The sequence below is a fragment of the Somniosus microcephalus genome, chromosome 4, assembly GCF_052327205.1.
Source record: "Somniosus microcephalus isolate GS21.2 chromosome 4, FLI_Smic_1.0, whole genome shotgun sequence".
Taxonomy (NCBI): domain Eukaryota; kingdom Metazoa; phylum Chordata; class Chondrichthyes; order Squaliformes; family Somniosidae; genus Somniosus; species Somniosus microcephalus.
Window position 1 is genome coordinate 218,159,136 of NC_140990.1, and position 13,819 is coordinate 218,172,954.

Below are 13,819 nucleotides of genomic sequence, written 5' to 3' on the forward strand. Positions count from 1 at the left end.
GTCAGAGTCACATACAATGTCATTTGTGACTTTGATAAGAGCTGTTTTGGTACTGTGGCAGAGGCGGAAACCTGACTTAAGTGATTCAAACATGAAGTTCCTGGAAAGGTGGGCATGGATTTGGGAGGAGACAGCATGTTCAAAGACATTGGAGACGAAAGGGAAGTTGGAGATGGGGCGGTAGTTTGCAAGGATGGAGGGTTCAAGGGTATTTTTTGAGGAGAGGGGTGATGATGGCAGATTTTGAGGAGAGAGAACCATTAACAATATCAGCTAACATGGGGGCCAGGTAGGGAAGTTGGGTGGTCAGCAGTTTAGTGGAAATTTTGTCGAGGGAGCAGGAGGTGTGTCTCATGGACAAGATGAGGTCCGAGAGGGCATGAGGGGAGAGAGGAGATAAACTAGAGAAAGATGCGAGTTCAGGGCTAGGTGGGACCTTAGAGGAAGTTCGGCCCCGTGGGCTAAAGGAAGGGAGGGAAGCGGCAGAGGCAGCTGAATGGATGGTCTCAATCTTAGTGACAAAGTCCATGAGCTCCTTGCATTTGGTGGTGGTGAGGGTGGAGAAGATGGGAGAGGGGTTTAAGAAAGGTCATAAGACTTTCCTCTTTCCACAGATGCTGCATGACCTGCTAAGTATTTCCAGCATTTTCTGTTTTTAATATTAAAAAAAAAATTCTGTTAACTTTTGCTTTTTTTTAAAAGTTTTAATTATATAATGATTACTAATAACATAAAGTACTAGCTTGAAAGGGTTGTTGAGTCTCAACAATATGAAGAAACTGAATGAACATACTTATCTGATACTGAATGATCCCTAGATTTATAACTGTGCCTGTCAGCCTCAGTAACACCTTTCATAGCAAGCATCGACCCCAATGATGCTAGTGGCACTCGGGATTAAAGGATATTATAAAAAGAGATAAATGGAGCGAACAAAATTAAATGGTACTTATTCATTGTAAATTTAAAAAAGAAGAGGGCCTAAGGACAAAACTTCCCATTTTAAATACATTTCATAGGACTTTTTTTCAAAAATAGTCATATTCAAAACTTACATCTGTATAAGAAGCAACATCACCGTAATAACTTCATTACACATCAGTCTTTATAATTGTCAAGCCCATCTTAAAGAAATGTGCACTATTTGAATGATGCACATGCCACAATCAAAAATAAATGAGGGTGTGAGTTATTTAACATATATATTGACATGGTATTTCTAAGAAATCAGGAGCTCCATTTTTTACTGCCACAGTACACTATAAAGGGACTCTTGAGTTGTCAAAAATATAAACGCAGGTTGAACTGTACTAGCTCCTTGGTAGCATTTAGCTTGTATTTAGATTGATTCATTACTACTTTTTGTAAGGATATATTGTTTATATTAAATTTCAGTTAATTTTCATCTTCTTTTTCTATATTTCATTACCACAAATTCAAAAATAACTAATAAAGATATTCTAACTTTGCACAATGGTACTGTTTTTACTTCAGTTTTGAATTTTGCTATGTGGGCGACACTCAAGATCAATAATTCCTTCTCTATAACAAAAATATGCCAGTGTACTGTTTAGCAAATTTAAATTGTGTGCTTCATTCCACCACATACCACAGGAGTAGCCCAGGTTATCAACTTGGAAAATCAAAAAGACGCATTGACTTTAAAACAGTTAGACATCATGACATTGGGATAGTGCCCATATAAGGCCCTCTTCCCTGGGCTGCATTTTGCCTACCCAGTTCTTGGCAGTGAAACCCCTATGGTTCCAGTAACTGATAATCCTATTTGCTTGTAATTTGCTTTTTAGCAATGCATAGACATGTCATAAGTACTATGTTTTCTTGCTTTTGAAAGAAACAAATTTCATGCTTGTGGCGTCGAGCTACAGGATGCCATTAGGTTTTAAGCACTGCACTAAGTATGCATGGTTGTTTACTGTGTCTGACAACCATGACAGCTGCCTCTGGCGCCTGTCCACCAATTATGCTATGAATTTGTGTTAGATGTACTTGAGTTCTCTGCCCTTACCTGCCAGGATTAGTTCCAGCACTAATTCTTCAAGATCAAATATGCCACCTGGCCCGAGAGTCAGGTAAGTCCATTGGCTGGTTCTTGCAGAATTGAGAGTTCCCCAAATGTTCATTTTTGACCAAGATTACTTTACTGAGCAGTCAGTGTTAATTATCCACACTCTATATTCTGCTACCCAAATGCTGTTAGTACTGATGGGCTTTAATCTTTTTTCAAGCCATACTACAAAATGCGTCAAAGCAGAGCTGGCGTTGTTCCCTTAAGTATTGACTGATAATATAAAAGGTCCAGTGTGAAAGTTCTATTGGTACTGGGAGGTCAGCAGTACTGCCCTGTAAATAATTCTGACAGACACACACAAAAGCTAATTTCTCCCAAGAAACATTTCACAACTGCTTGTGCTGAGGCTGTATTTTGTGCTGGTAGAGAATCCTTGACCCCTCAATGCTGATATTGAAATCTTTGACTGGTTCACTAAACTTTTTCAGATTGTTTACCACCTCTACTATGGTTGCTTCAAATCCCAAGGACAAACTTTATAAAGTGTTGCCTTAGCAAAGGACTTTAGAGTAAGCATTTTGAAACTTGATGGAACCTATAAGAGGTACCAGTAAAATATTAAGGCTATCCCAGGGATGGCTCCTAGCAGCAGACAAGACTTTGAGTTTACTTGGCCATAGGCCTATCACACAAAATTATCTTGTAGCGAGAAAAGGTTGTCTTGGCAATAATGTGTAAAATGAAAATGTTCTGACTGCGAGACCCTCCTGAATACCCCTTCCCATGACTTACCTGGTTGGCGGTTCTGGCTGGCGGTCTCCTGCTGCCTGACATTCCACTCCCTCCTGATGGCCAGCTGCTGATTCTCACTGGCTTCAGATGGGCAACTGGCTGGGAGAATGCAGTTGAGGCCCAGGAGTTAAAATCAACCGGGCCTCGTGCTGCCAAGGTCGTGCGGGGGGGGGGGCGGGAGTGGGGGGCGGGGCGATGGTTGGTACTCACCTCGTCCTCAACCCACCTGATTCCCAGGTTAAAGTTGGACCTCTTGTCTTTAAATTACCACAGGAGATTGGCTAATCGATCCATAATATTATTTATATGATTGAGCATAGTGTTCACCACCGCACACTTCCTCTAACTCACTTCCTATGAGTTTTTGTGTAATATTTTTGCATAACACTTCTGTATCACACTTAATCAGTCAAATCTACTGAAATTTATTAACTTATGGTATAAATGCATTGCAGTTGCTTAGATATATACACATTTATTCACTAGGATTTATCTGTATATGAATTTGTTGGAAAAGCAGAAGACTGGCCAAGTAAATTAATGAGATAAATTAAACCAAACTTTCCAAATACTTTTGTTCACCATTTTTCTAATTAACTCAAATTTTTAATTGTCAAAATGTAATAAAATGAACAAATTATATATTTCACAATAACATGATTAAAGTTACCTATAAAGTTGTCTTTGTTTTGAGTACCCGCATTAATGTTTTTACATGAAGGCTAAAGCCTCTCTCAAAAAGGTGGGCTTGAAGTTTATATGCTGATTCAAAGCTCTCAGTTTGTTACCTTCAGAGGAACGTGCAGTTTTCAGGGAGATGTTATATGTGGAAAGACGCAGTTTCCAACCATGCATCAATAGGATATTCTCACTGAGCTTTGTCCTGTGACAGGATTTCTGAATTTCTTCCTTCCAAATGATCACAAAACACAACTGTAGAACAAATGGATTATTTTCTGTCAAGGTATTCTTTAATTTGAACTATTGTCCACTGCTGAATTGAGCCACTTAAGTATTCTTTAGAGAAAGTGAGACAAACAGAAGCTATCCTTTCTATTTTTTATACATAAAATCAAGCAGTAATTTATTTATTTTCCAAATGAAAAGTCCCTCCCCTTTTAAATTTAGTTTCCCTATAGTTAATAATAGAAACATAGAAACATAGAAGATAGGAGCAGGAGTAGGCCATTCGGCCCTTCGAGCCTGCTCCGCCATTCAACGAGATCATGGCTGATCATCCAAACCCTAGCACCCGGTCCCTACACCGACAGCCATCCCACACAAGCCCTATCCCCGTAACCCTGTAACCCCACGTATTTAATCCCCCCCTAACACTAAGGGCCAATTTTTGTCACGGCCAATCAACCTAACCCGCACATCTTTGGACTGTGGGAGGAAACCGGAGCACCCGGAGAAAACCCACGCAAACATGGGGAGAATGTGCAAACTCCACACAGACAGTCACCCGAGGCTGGATTTGAACCCGGGTCCCTGGCGCTGTGAGGCAACAGTGCTAACCACTATGCCACCGTGCTGTCAAATGAGCATTAACAGTGTGACGAGGTAATATGTTTGGGTCAATATTAACCTTCACATGATGATCGGGGGGAGGGGGCGGTGTAAAAATTAAAAAATCGGGGAGCGTGTCCCATGCGGTGGGTAGCATGTCGTGCATGTGTCCCGTCTTGGAGAGTTGGGACACATTATTGTAATATTTAAATCAACAATAAAAACAACTTGTATTTATATAGTGTCTTTAATGTGGTAAAACGTCCCAAGGCGCTTCACAGGAGTATTATAAGACAAAAAAATTAACATCAGGCCCTCACAATGCAGTTGGGAGCCTGATTTAAATGTAACAGCTGCCGGCCAGGTTTCCCAGGGGTCGGGTAAACCAACAACTAATTGGAGATGGGAATAGCCGGCTCCAACAGGTTAGTGCTTTTAAAGCACTCCTTGTGGCCAGGAGGAGTAGAAGTGCTCCCCCGGCCCCTCAAGCAAACCTTCGGCCCCCCTTTCCTTTCTGCGCTGATCGGTCAACCACCCCCCAACCCCTGATCTTTCCCTCCCTTCCTCTCCATTGCCGGCTCCCAGACCCCTAACCAAGCTCCGATTTCTCCCTGATTGCTTGGGACTGGCTGTGCCATCCTGCCGCTGGCTTTCCTGCCTGGCAGCCAGCCAGTCTGTCAATCTGGCCAACTGCCGGGCAGGAAACAGAAGAAGAATATGATAATGATGTCTTGCCGTTAAATTTAGCAGCACCTCCACGTCCCCAGGATTCCCGGATTTCCCCTCTCCCTCCCCGCCTCCCCGTAAATATCAGGGCCATTTTTTTTTCAGGTAAATATTAGAACTTTTCCGAATGACATTAACATTGGTGAGCATGTGTGTGAGACTGAGAAAGAAAGAAAGACAAATATTAAGACAGAGGGAGAGAAAAAGACATACATATACACAAAAGCAGAGTGAGAAGGAAAGAGTGGAAGGCAGAGGCTGAGCCAGCAGAGGTTGATCCAGGGGCCCAGTGGAAGTGAGTAGTGGCCTCGGTGTTAGCAGTGCGCACCAGCATATCAGTAGAGGAGTGAGGAGCAGTGGGAGTGAAACGCAAGGACGAAGAGCAGTGAAGCCCAAGGAGGCAGGAGACGGTGATAGGTAAGCTTGCCCGAGAAACAATTATAGGAAGGTGAGGAGAAGTAAGCTTGAGGAGCTGATTAAACCCAATCCAGCGAGGAGTGATGGAGGAGTTCTGAAGGATGGGTGGAGTCAGCGGCAATCGGAAGCAACCAGAAAGCAGCAAAGCAGAGATCACCAATAGCCATGAAACAGAATCGACAGCAGGCACTGGAACCAGGAGGAACAGATCAATATCTTCCAACTTACTGTGAAGAATGCAAAGAAGGTCTGGTAGTAATTTCTTCCAGCTAATTGTAACATATGCAAATTTCTTAATTATTTTGATAAATCTTTCCAAATATTCTTTGATATTCATTTTTGGCTGCCATCTTTGCAGTTTCTGAAATATCTAATGTTGAAAGTGCAGGGGTAGAGTTTCCGCTTTGGGTGCAATCGACGATCCAGGTGCAAATTGTGCCCAAAATTGCGCCCGTTTTGAGAAGTGTTTTTTCTCGAGTTTGCATATCACCGAATGCAAAATCTGCCACGCACCAGTGCAATCGGGCAGCGTTTTAAAATGTAATTAAAATAATTTTGCTTTAAAAAATATTCCCTGATCTATTAAGATTGGTAACATGGTGCAGTTTGATTAAGACAGATGAAAATAGGTTTATCACAAAAAATGAGCATTTTTAATCACAGTGTCAATCAACACCTGTTAGTAACCAAATTTTAAATCATTGAAAATGACTTTTAAAAGATATACAGAACCATTTGCTAGTTATATTGGGGTACAGTAGTAAGTTACTTAGTAAATTAAAAAAAAATTACTTTACATTCAAAAGCTTTTAAATTGTGCCCATTAATGTCTCAAGAGTGCAATTAGTGGAAACTCCCAATGGTGATTCATTCATCCTGGGGGCGTGGCCAGTTTTGTGGATGGGGCTGGCTTCTAGCGCCAAAGATCGCAGAAACTCGAGTTGCACTGAACGTAATTTGCACTTAAAATTCCGCGATCTTTTGCGCGGGTTATGCTGATTTCGGGCGAATTGCACTGAAAAAACAAGCACAACCGAGCAGAATCTCTACCCCAAAGTTTATATCGTGATAAAAGCGTAAGTGCTTGAGGCTTTGATGAAGGATAACATAAGAGATCATCTCGAAGGATAGGGTCCGATTATAGGGAGCCAGCATGGATTTAGGAGGAGCAGTGGTGGCTTCCCTGCCAGCTGTCACTCGTCTGCCCACCTCCACCCCGCCCCACAGTGCAATCCCACCCCAGTTAAAATCGAGGCCTCTGTTTTTTTTGGAGATATTGGTTGAGGGATAAATATTGGCCAAAACACCAGGAGAACACCCCTGCTCTTTGAAGAGGCTACAGACCTGGTGGATAAGGGTAGGGCAGTGCGTGTTATCTACCTGGATTTCAGGAAAGCATTTGACACTGTCCTGATAACAGACTGATTCACAAGGCGTGTGCCCATGGGATAAATGGCAAAGTATAAGGCTAGATTAATGTGTGGCTGAAAGGTAGACAGCAAAGGGTGGTGGATGTGGGGAGGTGGCAAGTGGAAAGCAGTTACCAGTGGAGTCAGTCTTGGGACCTCAGTTTTTAATTTTTAAAAATGAATTGGAATATGGTATACTGTCAGTTTTGGTCGGGAGGGAGGGGAACAAGAGTGGGGCTCTTGGTTCCACAGCACAGGCAAGTATCATTTGCATGCCTGGCCCTTAGGCACCACCTCAGAGCAGCACCAGGATAAATTTAAGTACAGCACTTTGTGATATGAAGTCCAGTGCTCTCAAGTTAATCTGTTCTCTTTATTTTGTTTGAGAATTGTTTGGGGTCATTTTGCAACGGGAGATAGAATTTATTCTTCACCTCCTAACTGAACTGTTGCCCCCTTAAGCACCGCCTCTGAGACATCAAGGGAGTGATGTGATCTGCAAACTCTGGTGGAAGGGCACCTCCTAATAGATTTTGTAGACCAATTATGGTTTGAATCTCACTACAGCCTTTCTTTTTTTATATTTGTTCATGGGATCTGGGCGTCGCTGGCAAGGCAATCAGATAAGTGATGAGTTGCAGGATTTCCTGGAAAAAATCTGTACTAATGCAATCACATCATCCAATGTTATGACAAGCATAGCATTGTATGCTTGAACTTGTAAAGAGTTAAAAATGTTCAATTAAAGGAATCCTCCATGAAATATACACTAATGCATCACATTTAAAACAAACAGAATTTACAGGCTGGGTGGCATTGAATTAGCATACAATCTTTTCATTTCTGGAACATCCAATGCAGACTATTGGGATGAATGTTTCCTTTCTCTGTCAGTAGTAAGAATACTAAGCGTGAAATAAACTTAGACAGTCTCAACCCAGTTCCAAGAAACTGTGACTTTGGAGCACAATTTGGCACTAAATTATCAGCCTCACTCAGAGTCCACAAGGATATGGGTAATGGAAAAATTCACACTTGTGCAGTAGAGCGACATTTCTGAGGTTGGGGATAAAGAGTAGCGGGAGCTTTACTTTGCAGCTAGCTGTGTGAAAAGAACTACTTAATGTTGACATTGGATTCCGAAAGTGGAAAAGTGACTCCCAGAACTAACATTCCTCACCTTGATGAGCACAAATAAATCTTTTATATTTTTTAGCATAATCAAAAATATTAAATTCAAAGTTTTTATTTGTATGGAACAATTAAGTTAAATATGTTTTTATCAAAACTTGGATTAAAATGTGATTGGCTGAAAAGCTGTTTGTATGTGAATGTTTGCTTGCTGCCTGCTAATTAAGGCCAGTGAACAAACCAGTCACATATATACGCAGTCAATAGAGACTATTGTTGACCCAAGATGTGAAACAGGAAAGCAGTTTACTGAGGCACACAATGGACTCGAGTCACTGCATACTGAAAAGTAATGCACTTTCATTTTTGAATACCTATTTTTTATTCTTGCAGTTATACTGCCATTTTCACATTGATTTTAATTGGTTTCAAGTGCGCATGGGAGCAAAAGTGCATCATATTCAAAGTCAAGTCCATTTCACACTGTTAGGGCTTAACATTTGAGTGGCGTATAGCTCTAGTCTGATATGAAGATGGTTTTATAAAGTACTCAGGCATAATCTTAAAAATAGACCTAGGCAGTTAGGAGTGAAATCAGGAAGCATTTTTTCACACAAACGGCAGCGGAAATCTTGAACTCTCTCCCCCAAAAGGCTGTGGACGCTGGGACAACTGAAATTTTCAAGACTGAGATCGATAAATTTTTGTTAGGTAAGGCTATCAAGGGATATGGAGAAAAGGTGGGTAAATGGATTTGAGGTACGTACAGATCAGCCATGATCCAATAGACTGGTGGAACAGGCTCAAGGGGCTGAATGGCCTCTGTTAGATCCGTGGTTCAGTGGATAAATAATTACACGGATGCTGTACATAAACAAATAACAGGTCTTTACTGGAGGAGGGTAATCTCTAGACTGGGGTACAGAGGCATGCGCACAGCTTATATACCGGTGTGGTCAATGCCGGTACTACAGTATACAGGAGCTGTAAAAAGTAGTTCTGACTTAAAGCACATACACTACAATTCCTCCCTTTTTAGATTAATAATACCCCCTTAATATTCAAATAACAATTACATTTTTACATGTACATTCAATAACAAAAGTCCATTTATAGATTCAGTCTTTGGGGCGGCTTCCTGACCCTTTCGGGATAGCGCCTTTCCGGAGGTTCTTTTTCTTGGTGCAGAGGCGATTCTGACCCCTTTTCATCGGGTAGTTCATCGGGTTCCACTGCTACTGGGTCTGAAGTAGATGCTACCGGTATGTCGGGTTCATCCCCAGGTACTCGAGACATGGGGTTGGCGCCTTCCTGTGATGCTAAGATCTGATCGACGTGGCGTCTCACAATGTTCTCCCTAACATCCACTGTGTCCATTAATGGCCCCTGCCTTGTACATATCGTTCCGGGTTGCCACTTCTCTGTTCGATAGTCACGGGCCAAGACTGGTTGCCCTACATTGAAGCTCCTTGTCGGCTTCTCGTTGATGTGCTGGAATTGTTTGTCCTCAACATTTCTTCGCACATTTGGTCTGAGCAAGTCCAGACGAGATCTCAACCTTCGGTTAAAGAACATCATGGCCGGGGTCTGGTTGGTAACTGCATGTGTTGCGTTTCGGTAGGCTAATAAGAAATTGTCCATCTTATGCTGTAGTGGAATTTCCTCATTGCACATGGCCTTTATCGCCTTCTTAAAGGTTTGTACGAACCTCTCAGCCAATCCATTGGTGGCTAGATGATACGGGGCAGATGTGTAATGCCTTACCCCATTCCTTTTCATGAATTTTTGGAACTCGTCGGACACAAACTGTGGTCCATTATCAGAGCAGATCTGCTCTGGCAAACCGTTTCTGGCAAATATGGTCCATAGGACTGCAATCGTTTTCTCTGTAGTGGTTGAAGACATCTTTATCACCTCAGGCCACTTTGAATGAGCATCCACTGCTATTAAGAACATTGAGTCCATGAATGGACCAGCGAAATCAATGTGCACCCGTTGCCATGGAGAGGAGGGCCACTCCCATGGGTGTAGAGGGGCATGTGGTGGTGCATTTTGGACCTTCTGGCATCCTAAGCAGCTCTTCGTTAGGTCTTCGATTTGTTGATCGATTCCCGGCCACCACACATAAGCCCTAGCAAGGCTTTTCATTTTCACTCCCCCCAGATGACCTTCGTGTAGCTCCTTTAGCACTCTCTCCCTTAACTTGGGTGGAATCACCACTCTGGATCCACACATCACTGTCCCCTGGCATACTGACAGCTGTTCTCTTCTGGATGAGAATGCTGGCAACAGTGAGTCGCCATGTGTTGGCCATCCCCTCACCGTCAATTCATATACCCGTGACAGCGTCGGATCGTTGCGGGTCTCCTTCTCTATATCCGCGTTTGTTACTGGCAATCGTTCAATTATCGACGAATAAAATATCTCGATAGGGTCCACTGCTGGTGCTTCCTCCACCGTAGGCAGTGGCAGGCGCGATAGCCCATCAGCGTTCCCATGCTGTTTCGTGCCTTTATATTCTATTTCATATTGATTCGCCCCTAGAAACAGAGACCATCTTTGTAACCGCTGTGCAGTCATTACTGGCACGCCCTTCTTAGGATTAAAGATGGAGACAAGTGGTTGGTGGTCAGTCAGCAAGGTGAACTTCTGCCCATGCAGATAATGGTTGAATTTTTTTACTCCCCATACTAGGCTGAGGGTCTCCCTGTCAATCTGGGCATAGTTGCGCTCGGCTGAGGTTAGTGACCGAGACGCAAAGGCTAATGGCCTCTCCAACCCGTCTGGGAATTTGTGCGACAGCACCGCTCCAATGCCATAGGGTGATGCATCACATGCCAAACGAATTGGTAGTGCTGGGTTGAAATGGGCCAACACCTCTTTTGATGTGATCAATTCTTTACACTTCTGGAAAGCTCGTCTACGTTCGTCATCCCACTTCCATGGTACCCCTGTTTGCAGTAGGGTGTTCAGCGGGTGTAATACCATAGACAAATTTGGTAAGAACTTGTGGTAATAGTTTACCAGCCCGAGGAACGACCTCAGTTGTGACACATTTTCCGGTGCTGGAGCCTTGACTACTGCCTCAATCTTGTCAGGGGACTTATGTAACCCCTCTTCATCGATGATGTGGCCGCAATACAAGATCTGTTTCTGGAAAAACTCGCACTTGTGGTGATCAGCTCGTAGCCCATACTCCTTTAATCTGGCGAGCACCTTCTCCAAGTTAGCGAGGTGATCACCGTCATTTTCGCCCGTGACCAAGATGTCGTCCAAATAACACTGGGTCCCTGGAATCCCTTGCAGGACCTGATCCATTGCCCTTTGCCAGATAGCCGGAGCCGAGGCTACTCCAAACACCAGCCGGTTGTATTGATAGAGACCTTTATGAGTGTTGATCGTAAGGTAATGTTTCAAAGCTTCTTCTACCTCCATTTGCAAGTGCGCCTGGGCTAGATCAATTTTGGTGAAGCGTTTACCACCAGATAGCGAGGCGAAAATATCCTCAATTCGTGGAAGTGGATATTGCACCGTGTGAAGGACTGGGTTCACTGTCACCTTAAAATCCCCACAGATGCGGACCTTCTTTGGTTCCCCAGGCGTATTACTCAACGACCTCTTCATTACAGGAATGATGGGTGTAGCCCACTCACTCCAGTCCACTTTGGACAGTACTCCTGAATGTTCCAACCCTTCCAGCTCTGCTTCAACTGCTGGTCTGATCGCATAAGGCACTGGTCTGGCCTTCAGAAACTTTGGGCTTGCATTTTCCTCTATTTTAATTGTTGCTGTTATTCCTTTTAGTGTTCCTAGTCCCTCCTGGAACACTTCTTTTGCGTCAGTTAGCATTTTCGACAGTCGTCCAGGTGTGACGTCGTCATCCTTTTTGGCCTCAACCTTCAGTGCCTGTATGGAATGCCACTCTAATTGTATCTTCTGGATCCATTCACGTCCTAGCAGTGGTGGTCCTCCATTTGGCAATACATATATATCCATTTTAGGTATTTCCTGGCCTTTATATGTCACTTTCACCCTTCTTTTTCCTTTGGGGTAGACTTTTTGCCCCGTATACGTCTTCAAGACAATCTTTGTAGCTTTCAAGAGTATGTGTGAAAATAGCCGCTTGTAGTCTCTTTGATTTATGACTGTTAGAGTTGACCCTGTGTCCAATTCCATTTCCACTTGGGCTCCGTCTATCTTGAGTGTAACCCAGATAGTCTGGTGATCCTCCATTTCGGTTACATTATGTAGTTTCAGACAACCCAGCTCCTTGCTTCCGGAGTCTGTGTCACTTTTCTGTTCGTCTGAACCGCTGTCCATCACCTGGTGTACCTTTTTGTACTTCTCCTGTGGAGATTTCTTACTGTTGGTTTTCTTCCCAGACCTGCAGACTCTTGCTATGTGTCCTGCTTTCCCACACTGTCTGCACACTTGGTCCTTGAACCAACAATTTTTCTGGTCATGTGTTGTTCTGCCGCAGCGATAGCACTTCCTGTTCCATAGGTCATTTTGTTGGTGCCATATTCTTACAGTCTCCATTGTATCTCTGCAGCGCCCCTTGCGGCTGCTTTGTGTGATACTGCCATACTGAAAGCTTTGTCCAGCGTAAGGTCCTTTTCTGATAGAAGCCGTTTCTGGGTTCCTTCACTTTGTAGCCCACACACAAAGTTATCCCTTAACGTGTCTGCTAGTCCCGCTCCAAACTGGCAGTATTTCGATAGCTTGTGCAGTTCCGTTAGGTACTCAGCATTGCTTTCGTCTTTGTGTTGGTTCCTTTTATGGAACTTAAACCGTTCTGCTATCAGCAGCGGTGTGGGGTTTAAGTGGTCCTGTAGGATTTCTACTATGCTGTCAAAATTCTTATTTACCTGCTTCTCTGGGGTTATTAGATTTCACAGTAACCCATAAGTTTTTGCACCCATGGAATTTAACAGAACCAGTGCTTTATTAGCATCTGGCACTTCATTCGCCCTGCAGTACACCTCAATACATTCCACATATGTCACCCAATCTTCGACTTCATTGTCGAATGTAGAGATACTGCCACTCTTCGGCATCCTTGGTTGTGCGTTAACTATCACCAATGGCGCCTCCCGCGCTTCCCCTTCTTCTCCGCTGGCACAAAATGGCGTCTCCCGCGCTTTCCTTCCTTCCCGCGCTCGCCCGTCTTCTCCGCTGCGGCTTTGCAAAATGGCGTCTCCCGCGCTCTTCCTTCTTCTCCGTGGCTCAATGGCGCCTCCCGCGCTCTTCCTGCTTCTCCGCGGCTCAATGGCGTCTCCCCTTGCTTCGCCCCATGGACCCTGATCAGCCCGTGATCCCTGGCTGTGCTCTGCGCGTTCTTCTCTTGATATTTGTCGACGCCGCTCAGTCTAGAACCCGGCTGTTTCTTACCCTCTCTCCGGTTTGCAGTATTTTTCCTCGACGCCGCTCGGTGATCAACCCCCGGCTGCGCCCTGCTCTCTTCACCCCCTTTCTTACCCCGTCGACGCTGCTCGGCTCTCTCTCTCTGCCGTCGGTCGGCTCCAGCTGCCGCTGCTCGGGAAGGGTCTGCTCTGGACCTGTCGTCGGTCTCTTACTGCTCGTTGTGGCTGGGGAACCAAGCCCGGCTCTCCACAGCCTCCCCAGCGAAGTTGGATCTCTGCCTGACTGCTGGGCGGTTGCTCATGGTCGACGCCCGTGTTCCTGGACTCGACTATTTTTTGTTGTTGTTTTGTTTCGTTTTCTGTTGCAGGTAGATTCGCATTGACACTCGTCGCCACTGTTAGATCCGTGGTTCAGTGGATAAGTAATTACACGGATGCTG